Source organism: Durio zibethinus, unplaced genomic scaffold (genome assembly GCF_047325235.1).
Source record: "Durio zibethinus cultivar Kanyao isolate XHJ-2024 unplaced genomic scaffold, ASM4732523v1 HiC_scaffold_101, whole genome shotgun sequence".
Lineage (NCBI taxonomy): Eukaryota > Viridiplantae > Streptophyta > Magnoliopsida > Malvales > Malvaceae > Durio > Durio zibethinus.
In genome coordinates this window covers 37501-52500 of record NW_028322724.1, presented here as the reverse complement: position 1 = coordinate 52500, position 15000 = coordinate 37501, and the positions used below count along the sequence as shown (strand labels likewise).

General features: G+C 31.4%; 2 non-coding genes across 2 annotated transcripts; one reads left to right on the top strand and one right to left on the bottom strand.

Moving 5' to 3' along the window:
- Nucleotides 1-9569: 9569 nt before the first annotated feature.
- Nucleotides 9570-9642, top strand: TRNAT-UGU (transfer RNA threonine (anticodon UGU)). The gene has a single exon. It is a non-coding gene; the product is annotated as a tRNA-Thr (tRNA).
- A 1378-nt stretch (nucleotides 9643-11020) lies between these two features.
- On the bottom strand, nucleotides 11021-11107 carry TRNAS-GGA (transfer RNA serine (anticodon GGA)). The gene has a single exon. It is a non-coding gene; the product is annotated as a tRNA-Ser (tRNA).
- Between the last annotated feature and the right edge of the window lie 3893 nt (nucleotides 11108-15000).

Genomic DNA, 15000 nt, shown 5'->3' with positions numbered 1-15000 from the left:
CGAAGATTTTTTTTATTAGAAAATTTTCGAAAAAAAAAATTGACATATTTCACTTTATTTTATTATGAGAATAAATCCTACTACTTCTGTTCCTGGAGTTTCCACGCTTGAAAAAGAAAATCTGGGACGTATTTCTCAAATCATCGGTCCAGTACTGGATGTAGCCTTTCCCCCGGGCAAGATGCCTAATATTTACAACGCTTTGGTAGTTAAGGGTCGAGATACCATCGGTCAACAAATTAATGTAACTTGTGAGGTACAGCAATTATTAGGAAACAATCGAGTTAGAGCTGTAGCTATGAGCGCTACAGATGGTCTAATGAGAGGAATGGAAGTGATTAACACGGGAGCTCCTCTAAGTGTTCCAGTCGGCGGAGCGACCCTAGGACGAATTTTTAACGTGCTTGGGGAGCCCGTTGATAATTTAGGTCCTGTAGATACTCGCACAACATCCCCTATTCATAAACCTGCGCCCGCTTTCATACAATTAGATACAAAATTATCTATTTTTGAAACAGGAATTAAAGTAGTCGATCTTTTAGCTCCTTATCGTCGTGGAGGAAAAATCGGACTATTTGGGGGAGCTGGGGTAGGTAAAACAGTACTCATTATGGAATTGATCAACAACATTGCCAAAGCTCATGGGGGTGTATCCGTATTTGGCGGAGTAGGTGAACGTACTCGTGAAGGAAATGATCTTTACATGGAAATGAAAGAATCTGGAGTAATTAATGAACAAAATCTTGCGGAATCAAAAGTGGCTTTAGTCTACGGTCAGATGAATGAACCGCCAGGAGCTCGTATGAGAGTTGGGTTGACTGCCCTAACTATGGCGGAATATTTCCGAGATGTTAATAAACAAAACGTACTTCTATTTATAGACAATATCTTCCGTTTTGTCCAAGCGGGATCCGAAGTATCTGCCTTATTGGGTAGAATGCCTTCCGCTGTGGGTTATCAACCCACCCTTAGTACCGAAATGGGTTCTTTACAAGAAAGAATTACTTCTACCAAGGAGGGATCCATAACTTCTATTCAAGCAGTTTATGTACCCGCGGATGATTTGACCGACCCTGCCCCTGCCACAACATTTGCGCATTTAGATGCTACTACCGTACTATCAAGAGGATTAGCTGCCAAAGGTATCTATCCAGCGGTAGATCCTTTAGACTCAACGTCAACTATGCTCCAACCTCGAATCGTTGGAAAGGAACATTATGAAACTGCGCAAAGGGTTAAGCAAACCTTACAACGTTACAAAGAACTTCAGGACATTATAGCTATCCTGGGGTTGGACGAAGTGTCCGAAGAGGATCGCTTAACCGTAGCAAGAGCGCGAAAAATTGAGCGTTTCTTATCACAACCCTTTTTCGTAGCGGAAGTATTTACTGGTTCCCCGGGGAAATATGTTGGCCTAGCAGAAACAATTAGAGGATTTCAATTGATCCTTTCCGGAGAATTAGACGGTCTTCCTGAACAGGCCTTTTATTTGGTAGGTAACATCGATGAAGCTACTGCGAAGGCTACGAACTTAGAAATGGAGAGCAAATTGAATAAATGACCTTAAATCTTTGCGTACTCACCCATAATCGAATTGTTTGGGATTCAGAAGTGAAAGAAATCATTTTATCTACTAATAGCGGACAAATTGGCGTATTACCAAATCACGCGCCTATTGCCACAGTTGTAGATATAGGTATTTTGAGAATACGCCTTAACGACCAATGGTTAACGATGGCTCTGATGGGTGGTTTTGCTAGAATAGTCAATAATGAAATCACTATTTTTGGAAAGGATGCGGAAAAGGGTAGTGACATTGATCCACAAGAAGCTCAGCAAGCTCTTGAAATAGCGGAAGCTAACTTGAGGAAAGCTGAAGGCAAGAGGCAAACAATTGAGGCAAATCTAGCTCTCAGATGGGCTAGGACACGAGTAAAGGCTATCAACGCGATTTCGTAACTAGTTGGTTAATCGAAAGAATTTCCGTATAAACAGAACTTTCGTTTCTACATCCCATTTTTATTCTGCTGATTAAATAGAATCAAATACAATCAAAAGTGAAATAGTGAAATTTGATCTAACGAAAAATTTGAAAATTGAAAACGGAAATAGAATAGGATGAAAAAGATAGAAAATCAATAAAAGAAGGTGGGTAGAAAAACTTATTAGACACCGGGATCAATGGTATCTAATAAGTTCTACCTACTATTGGATTTGAACCAATGACTCCCGCCGTATGAAAGCAATACTCTAACCACTGAGTTAAGTAGGTCATTTATTATCATAAGGAATCATAAAGAGAAAGAAAAGGGACCTATCACATCGATGGATTATAAATCCGATATTACTTCTAAGCAATACCAATCAAACCGACCAAAAAGGTATGATTATGATGTTGGATCATGTAATATTCATCTTGACAAGAAATTATCTAAATAATATGATAAAATATGTATCACAAACACAAGGGCTATAGCTCAGTTAGGTAGAGCACCTCGTTTACACGCGCGCCAATGTTTTTCAGGGGAGTCTATCATGCAATCAAAAAAAATTGATCCTTTTGAGAAATCGATGTCTTACTCCATTACTTTGAAGGAACAAAACAAGAGAACAATAGCCTGACAAATGGTTTGGTTCGATTCGGGTGCCGTTTAGGCAGGAGCAGGATCCGAATCGAACCTATCATTGATTTGAGATATTGATAGGGCGAATACCCAGTCTATTCAATGCTAGGCATAATGAGTATAAGGACCTCAAAAATTCTCTTTTCGTCCTATGAATCTTAAGGTGTATGAAGTTTCATCTTTGATTTTTTAATCAGGATGATAGAGACTTCATTTAACTTAGGTTGATCTAGGCCAGAAGCAGACCTACGTCAAGATAAACTTTCCCTTCTTTGAAACACTTTGGTAGTGCTCCTGTATCAGTAATGAATCAGAGCACATGGAACCATCTTCCTTTTTTTTCTAAGAGAAAAAATATATATATGGTAGACTAACTGATATTTCTATCAGTTAATGAAAGAGCCCAATGCAAAAAAATGCATGTTGGGTCTTTGAAATAGGTCGAATCATTTTGATAATAATCAGTTCGATCTGTTTTACCGAGAAGGTCTACGGTTCGAGTCCGTATAGCCCTATATTTTATATTTTTATTTTATATTTTATTAATTTTTATATTTTATTAATTTTTATATTTTATTAATTTTTATATTTTATTAATTTAAAATATTTATTAAATTAATAAAAAAATATTTATTAAATTAATAAAAATGAAATGAAAATAATATTCTTAAAACTAAAGCAAACTAAAACAATAAAGAATATCCAAATACAAATAAAAAAAGTTGTATAGTTTTTTTCCTAATTATTGTATTCTTTGTTGATTGGAACTGGTCGCTTCCAGTTGCTTGGTTAAAATCATTCCCATAAGCTCGCTCACAGGGAGATCGCTCAGAAACTGAAAACAAAAGCGCATTTCAACAGAATCTCATAAATATATATAATATATATTAAATATATATATATAGATAATATATATATAGATAATATCTATAAAAAGATATAATATCTATAAAATATAGATAGAAAATAAAAAATGTATTCTATATATAACTATATATAAATTTATTCTATATTCTATATATAACTATATAATATACTATATAATATATATATAAATTTATTCTATATTCTATATATATTCTATATATATAATAGATAATAAGATAATAGAAAAGAGAAAAGGTTTTTTTTTTTTTTTTTTATTTCTAATACATATTAGATATTAGTTATATATTAGAATTCCTTTTATTTAGAAAAATACGAAATGAAGTGAAAACAAAAAAGTTTTACTTGTTTTGGATTTGTATAGTATTCTACTATACTATATAGTAATAGTATAAATATCTATGTAATAGTATAAATGTAATAGTATAAATATCTATTTATACTATTACTATACAAATTAGTACTATATCGAATACAAATTAGTACTATATCGAAATTAAATCGAAATAAGTGAAATGTAAATAGGATTAATTCCAATCAATAAATCTTAAAACGCAACAGCAAACAAACGAAACTAGACGATTCGATCAAACTGAATTGTTGGTTTGACTAAACAAACAGTTGTGGATGACTTGACAATGAATTCCAGGTCGAATCGACTAATCCGGTCTATTTTTCACATTCATAGGAGTTCGTCTATGTTTCTGCTTTACGAATATGATATTTTCTGGGCATTTCTAATAATATCAAGTGCTATTCCTATTTTGGCATTTCTAATTTCTGGAGTTTTAGCCCCGATTAGAAAGGGTCCAGAAAAACTTTCTAGTTATGAATCGGGTATAGAACCAATGGGCGATGCTTGGTTACAATTTCGAATCCGTTATTATATGTTTGCTCTAGTTTTTGTTGTTTTTGATGTTGAAACGGTTTTTCTTTATCCATGGGCAATGAGTTTCGATGTATTGGGGGTACCCGTATTCATAGAAGCTTTAATTTTCGTGCTTATCCTAATTGTTGGTTCAGTTTATGCATGGCGAAAAGGAGCATTGGAATGGTCTTAGTTCCTGAATATTCAGATAATAAAAAGAAAGAAAAAAGTAAAAATAATAATAACATTGAGTATGAATTCCATTGAATTTCCCTTACTTGATCGAACAACCCAAAACTCAGTTATTTCAACTACATTAAATGATCTTTCAAATTGGTCAAGACTCTCCAGTTTATGGCCGCTTCTTTATGGTACCAGTTGTTGCTTCATTGAATTTGCTTCATTAATAGGCTCACGATTCGACTTTGATCGTTATGGGCTGGTCCCAAGATCGAGTCCTAGACAAGCGGACCTAATTTTAACAGCTGGAACAGTAACAATGAAAATGGCTCCCTCTTTAGTGAGATTATATGAACAAATGCCCGAACCTAAATATGTTATTGCTATGGGCGCGTGTACAATTACAGGAGGGATGTTCAGTACTGATTCTTATAGTACTGTTCGGGGAGTCGATAAGCTAATTCCTGTGGATGTCTATTTGCCGGGCTGTCCCCCTAAACCCGAGGCAGTTATAGATGCTATAACAAAACTTCGTAAGAAAATATCTCGCGAAATCTATGAAGATCGAATTAGATCTCAACAGTGGGATCGGTGTTTTACTACCAATCACAAGTTTTGTCTTGTACGCAGTACTCATACTGGAAATTATAATCAAGGATTACTCTATCAACCACCATCTACTTCAGAGATTCCTCCTGAAACATTTTTCAACTACAAAAGTTCAATATCTTCCCACGAATTAGTGAATTAGGTAGGATTCAGAAACAGAATAACAAACAACGAATTAATCTTCATAAATTCGATTTCATCGTAAATGTGAAATACTTATCTTATACAAATTACAAATAAAAAAGAAAAGTGCGGGAGAGATAAAAAAGATGCAGGGCCGTTTGTCTGTTTGGCTAGTCAAACACGGGCTAGTTCATAGATCTTTGGGCTTCGATTACCAAGGAATAGAGACTTTACAAATAAAGCCCGAGGATTGGCATTCCATTGCTGTTATTTTATATGTATATGGTTACAATTATCTACGTTCCCAATGTGCTTATGATGTAGCACCAGGCGGACTGTTAGCCAGTGTGTATCATCTTACGAGAATAGAGTATGGTGTAGATCAACCGGAAGAAGTATGTATAAAAGTATTTGCTCCAAGGAGTAACCCTAGAATTCCGTCTGTTTTCTGGGTTTGGAAAAGTGCGGATTTTCAAGAACGAGAATCTTATGACATGTTGGGAATCTCTTATGAGAATCATCCACGACTGAAACGTATCTTAATGCCCGAAAGTTGGATAGGGTGGCCTTTACGTAAGGATTACATTGCCCCCAATTTTTATGAAATACAAGACGCTCATTGAATGATAAGAAACTAATTACAACTTCAAATATTCAAGGAATATTTGTACATTCTCTTCTAGCTCAAACGGAGGAATTGAGGTTTCATTCGTATTCTTATGGATAGGCTAATAAATAAAAAGAAATAAAAGACAATACATCATTGAAATTCTCGATTTTTGAAGATACCTTTTTATTTTATTTCGGACGAGCCGAGACAATAGGATGAACAACAAGGGTTCTATACCGTGAACTTTGTATCGCGCACATCACTTAGATGAACTCTAGAGAGTCACATAGAAAGGAATGAAGAAATGGAATATGAAAGAGAATACAAATAAATAAATGAAAGGGAATCGGATTCTATTTGTACTGTAGCTGAGATGAGTCTTGGTTATTTCTATCCTTGAACTCCTCTAGACCAGACTTTTGGTTGGGCCTTTCAACCAACTATTTTAATCTTTTTTTTTAATTAAATATGTATGAAGTATTAACATTCTTTTTGAATGTGAGGAGCCACAGCGTGAACAAATAAAAAAGAAGAGGAAAGATAATGAAATTTTTTTCTTTTACTACATTATTTATTTTTTTTACTACATTATAATTATAATAGACTCTTTGCTCATCTAAAAAATAGAAACAAAAAAAAAAAAAAAAATAAATAAAGAGAGGGTTTACTTCCAGATAGCTAGCTAGATAAGTATGTATTATGTCGATCTATATCAATTAATTTGTAGAGTAGATACTCATACAAATTAATCATACGCCGAGAACCAGATTTGAACTGGTGACACGAGGATTTTCAGTCCTCTGCTCTACCAACTGAGCTATCCCGACCATTACCGACGCATTATCCTCATAATACTAGATGACTTGGGTCTATGTCACTTAAAAATGAAAACAAAAAAAAAAACGAAAAAGTATTAAATTAAAAGGGGAATTTCTTGGATCTTTAAAAGGAAGACTTTGTAAATTTCAGTATGAGTAATGATATGGATTATGAATCATTCAAATAGGTATTCCTTGCTCAAGGGTGTTGATTTGTACGTATATCATATATATATCACAATATATCATATCACAAGACTTGTGATAAGAGAACAAAATTCTGCTAGGATACGCTTGTAAAATGGAAAAGAATAGGATGAATGAGAAACATAAGGAACTTTGAACCACTAACAAAAAGGGTAGGATAAAATAAATAGATAGCAAACGGGCTTTTTGGGGTTGGGGATAGAGGGACTTGAACCCTCACGATTTTTAAAGTCGACGGATTTTCCTCTTACTATAAATTTCATTGTTGTCGGTATTGATATTGACATGTAGAACGGGACTCTATCTTTATTCTCGTCCGATTAATCAGTTTTTCAAAAGATTTATCAGACTATGGAGTGAATGATTTGATTAATGAATATTCTATTCGATTCTTTCTTCAACTTGGAATCGATTCACAACAATTCTTTTTATTTTTCATATAAATTGATTTTGCATATAAATAAAAAAAATACGGGTTCGAGTCGTCTTTTTTGGTTTTTCATTAGTATACCTATTTATTTTATATTTTATATAGGTATATCTTGCATCCTTTCTGGAGTTTCGATATAAGGATTCCTTTACCAACAGTCAACCCCATTTGTTAGAATAGCTTCCATTGAGTCTCTGCACCTATCCCTTTTTTATTATTCTCGCTTGTTGAACCTTTGTTTATTTTCGTAAAATAATAGGATTTGGCTCAGGATTGCCCATTTTTCATTCCGGGGTTTCTCTGAATTTGAAAGTTATCACTTAGTAGGTTTCCATACCAAGGCTCAATCCAATCCAATTAAGTCCGTAGCGTCTACCAATTTCGCCATATCCCCTTTGTGTCTTGAGATTAGGATCTCATTAGGATGCACTTCCTTCCCCCTTTCTCCTTCCCTTCCTTTCCCCTTTCTTTCATTTATTTATTTTCTTTCTTTTTATGCGAAAACCGTTGAATTTAGTATTGAATTTAGTAGATATAGATACTGATTCTTATATCGAAGGGTCTTTACCTATTTTATTTCTTGTTTGTTTATCTTCTTTCGTCTCTATCGGAGACCCGTATTTATTTGGTCCAATCAGAAAATATTTTATCATTTCTGTATTCGCAATTCAATATAGATGGATATTCCATAACATATATATGCCCCCCTTACTCTCAGTTTTCTCAGGCAATTTACTCGAACGGTCGATTTTTTTTTTTTTTTTCGTCTTAGCTTCCGCCTTTATGAATGAAAACAAAAGAAAGGAGTCTCTCATCTCTCATTATGATCTGGATTTCATTTCTATGGGTTGCATCTTTTCTTTTTTCTTTAATTTTATTTTTATTCTTATTCTTTTATTAGACTATCCTATATAACCATAATAAGATAACTAAAAAAATAAAAATAAAAATGAAAATTGAATTTATTCATTATTAAAATTTATTCATTTTAAAATTTATTCATTATTAATTATTTATTTTCTAGTATAATAGCATAATAGCTAGAACTAATTATTCCATTCATTTCTATTTCGACTTCGAAGATAATTCGAATTAGTTAGTCTAAAAAACAAAGTTTCATTCTAATTATTTAGACTTATAACGTATCATTTATATAATGATAATATATATATAAATTATATATAAATATAAATTATATATAAATGCATAAAAATATTTTCACTATAATTATCTAATTATTAGACTCTATTTATAATTCTAAACTAAATATAAATAAATTAAATATATATTAAATCTATATTAAATATAAATAAATATTAAATATAAATAAATTAAATCTATATTAAATCTATCTATCTATATTAAAATTAAATCTATCTATTAAATTAAATCTATATCTATATCTATATAAAAAAAAAAAATTATATATAATTTAAATGTAAAATATACTAAAAATATACTAAAAAATACTAAAAATATAAAATAAAAAATATAGTAATATTATACTTAGTATACTAATATTATACTAATATATATATAATACTAAATTATATATATAATACTAAATAGAATATAATACTAAATAGAATAGAATACTAAATAGAATAGACTAATAGAATAAAGATAACATATAATAAAATAAATATAAAATAAAAATATATAATATAGAGATAAATAATAAATAATTATAAAAATTATAAATATATTTATAATTTATTTTTATAATTTTTATAATTATAATAAAATTAGAATTAAATTATAATAATATTATTATAATTTAATATTATTAAATATAATGTTATTAAATATTAATATGATTAAATTAAAATATGATTAAATTAAAATATCATTTTTAATATGATTAAAATATAATCAAATAGAATGATTAAAATATAATCAAATAGAATTATATTATTCTATTCTTAATTATTATATTCTATCAATATTAGATTGAATATTAGATTGAATCTACCATTATTATATATTATTATATATTATTATATATCATTATATTAAATATGATTATATTAAATATGGCATAAATTATGTATGGCATAAATATGGCATTTAAAATTTAAAATTCTAGTTTTTCTAAATTCTAGTCTATAATTCATATTAATAATTCATAGTAATTATGAATAACTAATAGATAGTTAATAGATAAGATCGTAATAGTTTGCTGAATTCCTATGGATACAAAATTTCTATTATTTGAGCCCGCTTAGCTCAGAGGTTAGAGCATCGCATTTGTAATGCGATGGTCATCGGTTCGATTCCGATAGCCGGCTTTCTCTATTTGTTTGCTTTTTTACTTTTTTACATGATTGATAATGTTTTTTTGAAATCAAAGAACATTGAAAAAGCTTTTTCCCCTTTTCTTTCCAAAGGTCAACGATCCGTTTATTATGTCGTAGAAACTTTCAATTAGGAATAAAATTGGAGGAGTTAGATCTTTGCAGAATAAATCAAGAAAAAAAAAAAGGAAACTTTTTTTGGTTTAATTTTTAGATTTTAATTTTTATATTTTATATTTAATATATATTTTATATTTAATATATTTATATATTATATATATTTTATTTTAATTTCTATTTTTTGTATACATTATATACAATATACATTATATACAATACAAAAAAGTATGGATATTGATCCAATTCATCTCATTAATATTTGTAGTACAATCCTTCAGTCGATTTCGCTTCATTTAGTTCAGTTTTAATTTAGGTTTATGAAATTTCAATAAAATTCAAATTAATAAGGAGTCTTTATGTCGCGTTACCGAGGGCCTCGTTTCAAAAAAATACGCCGTCTGGGGGCTTTACCGGGACTAACTAGTAAAAGTCCTAGAGCCGGAAGCGATCTTAGAAACCGATCGCGCTCCGGTAAAAAATCTCAATATCGTATTCGTTTAGAAGAAAAACAAAAATTGCGTTTTCATTATGGCCTTACAGAACGACAATTACTTAAATACGTTCGTATTGCCAGAAAAGCAAAAGGGTCAACAGGTCAGGTTTTACTACAATTACTTGAAATGCGTTTGGATAACATCCTTTTTCGATTAGGTATGGCTTCAACTATTCCTCAAGCCCGCCAATTAGTTAACCATAGACATATTTTAGTTAATGGTCGTACAGTAGATATACCAAGTTATCGCTGCAAACCCCGAGATATTATTTCAGCGAGGGATGAACAAAAATCTAGAACTCTGATTCAAAATTATCTTGATTCATCCACCCATGAGGAATTACCAAAGCATTTGACCCTTCACACATTACAATATAAAGGATTAGTCAATCAAATAATAGATAGGAAATGGGTCGGTTTGAAAATAAATGAATTGCTTGTCGTAGAATATTATTCTCGTCAGACTTAAACCTAACTAAAATAACAAAACAAGGGTTCTGCTCCCTTTTCACCTGAGTTAAGGTTAAGTAAAGGAAGACAGGGTAAGGGATTTGATTCGGAAATTTTATTTTTCTCCTATTCATGTATGATAGATCCGTAGGTAGATTTTCATCCCCTGTACGCTATTTTACGTATTCCGTATTAAAAAGAAATTGGGAATAGAGAATCTATATCAAAGAAGGGTCTAACTCTTTAGTATCTGTTCTTATTTGATTTGATACATTGTAGTCAGTTACATTGGCGAATTAGGTGAAGGTGCGGAAAGAGAGGGATTCGAACCCTCGGTAAACAAAAGTCTACATAGCAGTTCCAATGCTACGCCTTGAACCACTCGGCCATCTCTCCTACATAATTATTATGGCCGATAACCCGAGCGAATAGCGAGTTATTCATATTAGATTGTTCGAGAGGTACGAACAATATCAATTCTAACTAGAAAACTAGCTATAAAAATAGAAAACTTTTCATCACTTTTTTCAGCACTTTTTCTTTAGCCTCCCGACTCGAAGAAATTTTTTTGTGAGGGGGCTGTTAAAAATAAATAATATAATACGATAAACATATACCATATATATCTATTCATGTTTGCGAAAAAGGCACTCCCATCTTTTTTCTGATATTTCTACCGGACTGGATTAAATCAATGAATTGAAACGAATCAAATCAATCGATTGGTTTTTTTTTTTTAGACTATGCTTAATGGATATTTTTAGTTCATAATTCTCTTTAGACTCTAATTCCCCATTTCTATAAGAATTCTAAAATTCTTTTCCAGTTTTAGATCTCTCAACAACAACCTCTTACTCTGTAAATCTATTACAAATTCATAAATCCTCTAAGGGATTTTTATATTTGATTATATGTTGTATACCTGCTATGCACAAAACACAAAAAAGGGCAGTTATTTTATTTTCATCATAGAACGATTATTCGATTATTTTTCCTCTTTTTATCATAATTTAATCAAAACTTCTCTAATTTTGCTAATCTATCCTAATCCGTAGGATAAATTTTTTGATTCTTCAACTTCGATGAAATCGTAATAATTCTTTTTTCTTTTTATATTTTATTCTTATACTAATAAATTCTTATACTAATAAATTTGGATGAAATAAAATAGGATTCAAATATTTCTTTTTTTTTTTTTTTCTTGATTCCTGCCAAAAAAATTGAAGTAAAGTAGAGGGCTATATCTTTTTTTTTTTTTTTTTTATGGAATGGGTCTGCTTTTATGTTATTTCGTACTGTACGCTTCCTTTGTTTGTGAGATCCTTTTTTTTTTCTCACGAAGGGGTAATGAAAAGAGTTATAGAATGGATTGCTACCTATGCCTAGATCGCGGATAAATGGAAATTTTATTGATAAGACCTTTTCAATCGTAGCCAATATCTTATTACGAATAATTCCGACAACTTCAGGAGAAAAAGAGGCATTTACTTATTACAGAGATGGTGCGATTTGATTATTATTATATAATTATAATTATTTTATATATTTTAATTATTTTATATATATTTTTTTTTTTATTTTTATTTTACCGCTCTTAGTCTTAGGAAAAAGACACATGATTCGGAATAGAAAAAAAAAAAAAAAGACTATTGAAAAAAAAAAAGAAATCTACGCTTGTTGAAGGTGAAGTTTATAAATAAAGCAATTCCTTCTGTCGTGTATCCCCGATTAATGCAACCTCAGATGCTTCAATTGTTGATTCGAGTATTGAGCGAAAGGTTACACCTATGGGTCTGTATTGTGGGTCAACCCTACTACACTAGTACCAATAGGCGGCATAGAGGAAGAAGCACTACATCTAGGAATCAACAACACGAAAACTTTGTTATTGTTATAAAGGATTCCCTTTCCTTATCGGGATCGGAACTAAGAGAAATGGTTGGGACAACAAACATCCATCTTGTTCGTACTTTGGATACCCATATAACCATCGAAGATTGTTGAAGTGACTAATTCCTGGAAATTAAGGAGCGTTGAGAACAAAGAAATTGTTGGAGTTTACTTTATTTATCTAGTACGAACACGCTTGATGGTAAGAAAAGATCTTTTGCAAGAGGGTTGGCTAGAGATTTCTTGTAAAAACATTAGCCCCGCTCAGTTCATAATGACAATATTTCGACCTTTTTTTTAATTCCATGGATTATTCTCATTATGCACATAAAGGAGGAGCCGTATGAGGTGAAAATCTCACGTACGGTTTTGGAACGGAGAATTCGTTGAATCGAATGACGACCGTAACGGATGTCGGCTCAATCCGAAGGAAATTATGCGGAAGCCTTACAGAATTATTATGAAGCTATGCGACTAGAAATTGATCCCTATGATCGAAGTTATATACTCTATAACATAGGCCTTATCCACACAAGTAACGGAGAACATACAAAAGCTTTAGAATATTATTTTCGAGCACTAGAACGAAACCCGTTCTTACCACAAGCTTTTAATAATATGGCTGTGATCTGTCATTACGTGCGACTATCTCCACTATAGAAATAAAAAAAAAAAGGAAAGAAAGAGCAAATACGCTAGTAAATAAATACGCTAGTAAATAAAATAGGCTTTCTACATATTGCATCGTCCAAAAAACGATTTTTATCAGCTGTAACAAAAAAAGAAAAAAAAAAAAGAAACTTCATAGAAGTCAAAATATGAAGAAATATATATGCCTAGATACTTTATTCTATGGATAAAGGATCTAATTGATAGAGGAAGCACCGTAAAGATCAATTAGCGAGGTTTTGGGCCGATACAATAAAAATAAATAAGAACTGCTTATTTATGTCATGATATGAGATAAAAATTAGGAATCAACTTATGTAATAGAGCCGATCCCCTAAGTTATTGAGCAGCGGTGTAGCATCAGATCCCAAAGACAGTAAGTCTTTTTTATGAGGAAGAAGTCTTTTTCAAGGATTCTATATAAATTTATATATGATATGAAACCGAGATAGTTACCTTTCAGAAAAATCTAACGGACGATAATCCCGAAACGCCTATGCTTTATTTTTCTGAAGGTGGGAGAAAAGATAAAACTCATTATTAATTTAATCCAAATTAAAGTTTGAAACTCATGTAATTAACCTCTTTTGGTTAACCCGAGACAAATCGATAGGATCTATGAGAAATCTCATTCAATTGGATATATGGTAGGGTAAAAAAATGGGACACCAAAAGAATTGACTGCCGAGCCGTATGAGGTAGGAAACTCTCAAGTACGGTTCTAAGGGAAGGAATTGACCCGCCTATTCCGACCGGGGAGAACAGGCCATTCGACAGGGGGATTCTGAAATAGCGGAGGCTTGGTTCGATCAAGCCGCTGAGTATTGGAAACAGGCTATAGCGCTTACTCCTGGTAATTATATTGAAGCGCAGAATTGGTTAAAGATCACGAGGCGTTTCGAATAAGAACAAGAGCTCTCTGTTTATTTATTATTTTCGGATTAGAAATTCTAATTAGAAATTAGAAAATTCTATTACTATTAAATTCTATTCTTATTCTATTAAATCCATTTAATTAAATTACCTTACCATTAAAATTATTAAATTAGATTTTTTATTCATATTCAATTTGAATCTTTAAATATTAAAAAATATTAATTTAATTGGAATTGTTAATTGTGTAATTGTTTGTTTTTGTTGGACCCATCGGTCAGATCATTTCTCTCTCTCTGGGAAAAACCAATCAAAGAATTTCATTATATCCTTTCTAAAATCGTTCTATTTCGTCTGATATTTCGTAAGGATAAGTAATACACGGATATAGCAAAATAAAAAATATTTTCTTTTCTGCTTCTATTAAAACGAATAAAAACCCCTCGAATGACTCAATATCAATACTGGAGTATCCCTTAGTAATGAATGCTCACGCGAGTTGGGATAGAGTAATATTCCTTGTTCTATCTATGTAAGACAAAAAAAACTCCATCTAGGAACTTCTAATTAAGATAGGAATACAATACACAGGTTGCACAAAAAAATTGTTTTTGCACCAATGTAAGTAAAGTCCGGAAAAGGTTTTATAAGATTAAAAAAGGTCCGTTGAGCGCCTCATGGATATGTCATAATAGATCCGAACACTTGCCCCGGATCGACTTCCAGATCATAATTGCTCTAGTGAATAACTAAAGAAAAAATGGATAGATAAAAAATAGATAGATGAGAGATAGAAGAGAAAGAAACTAATTATAAGCGTCTCTCATAGGTTCACTAATTACTTGACTGTTGGCGGG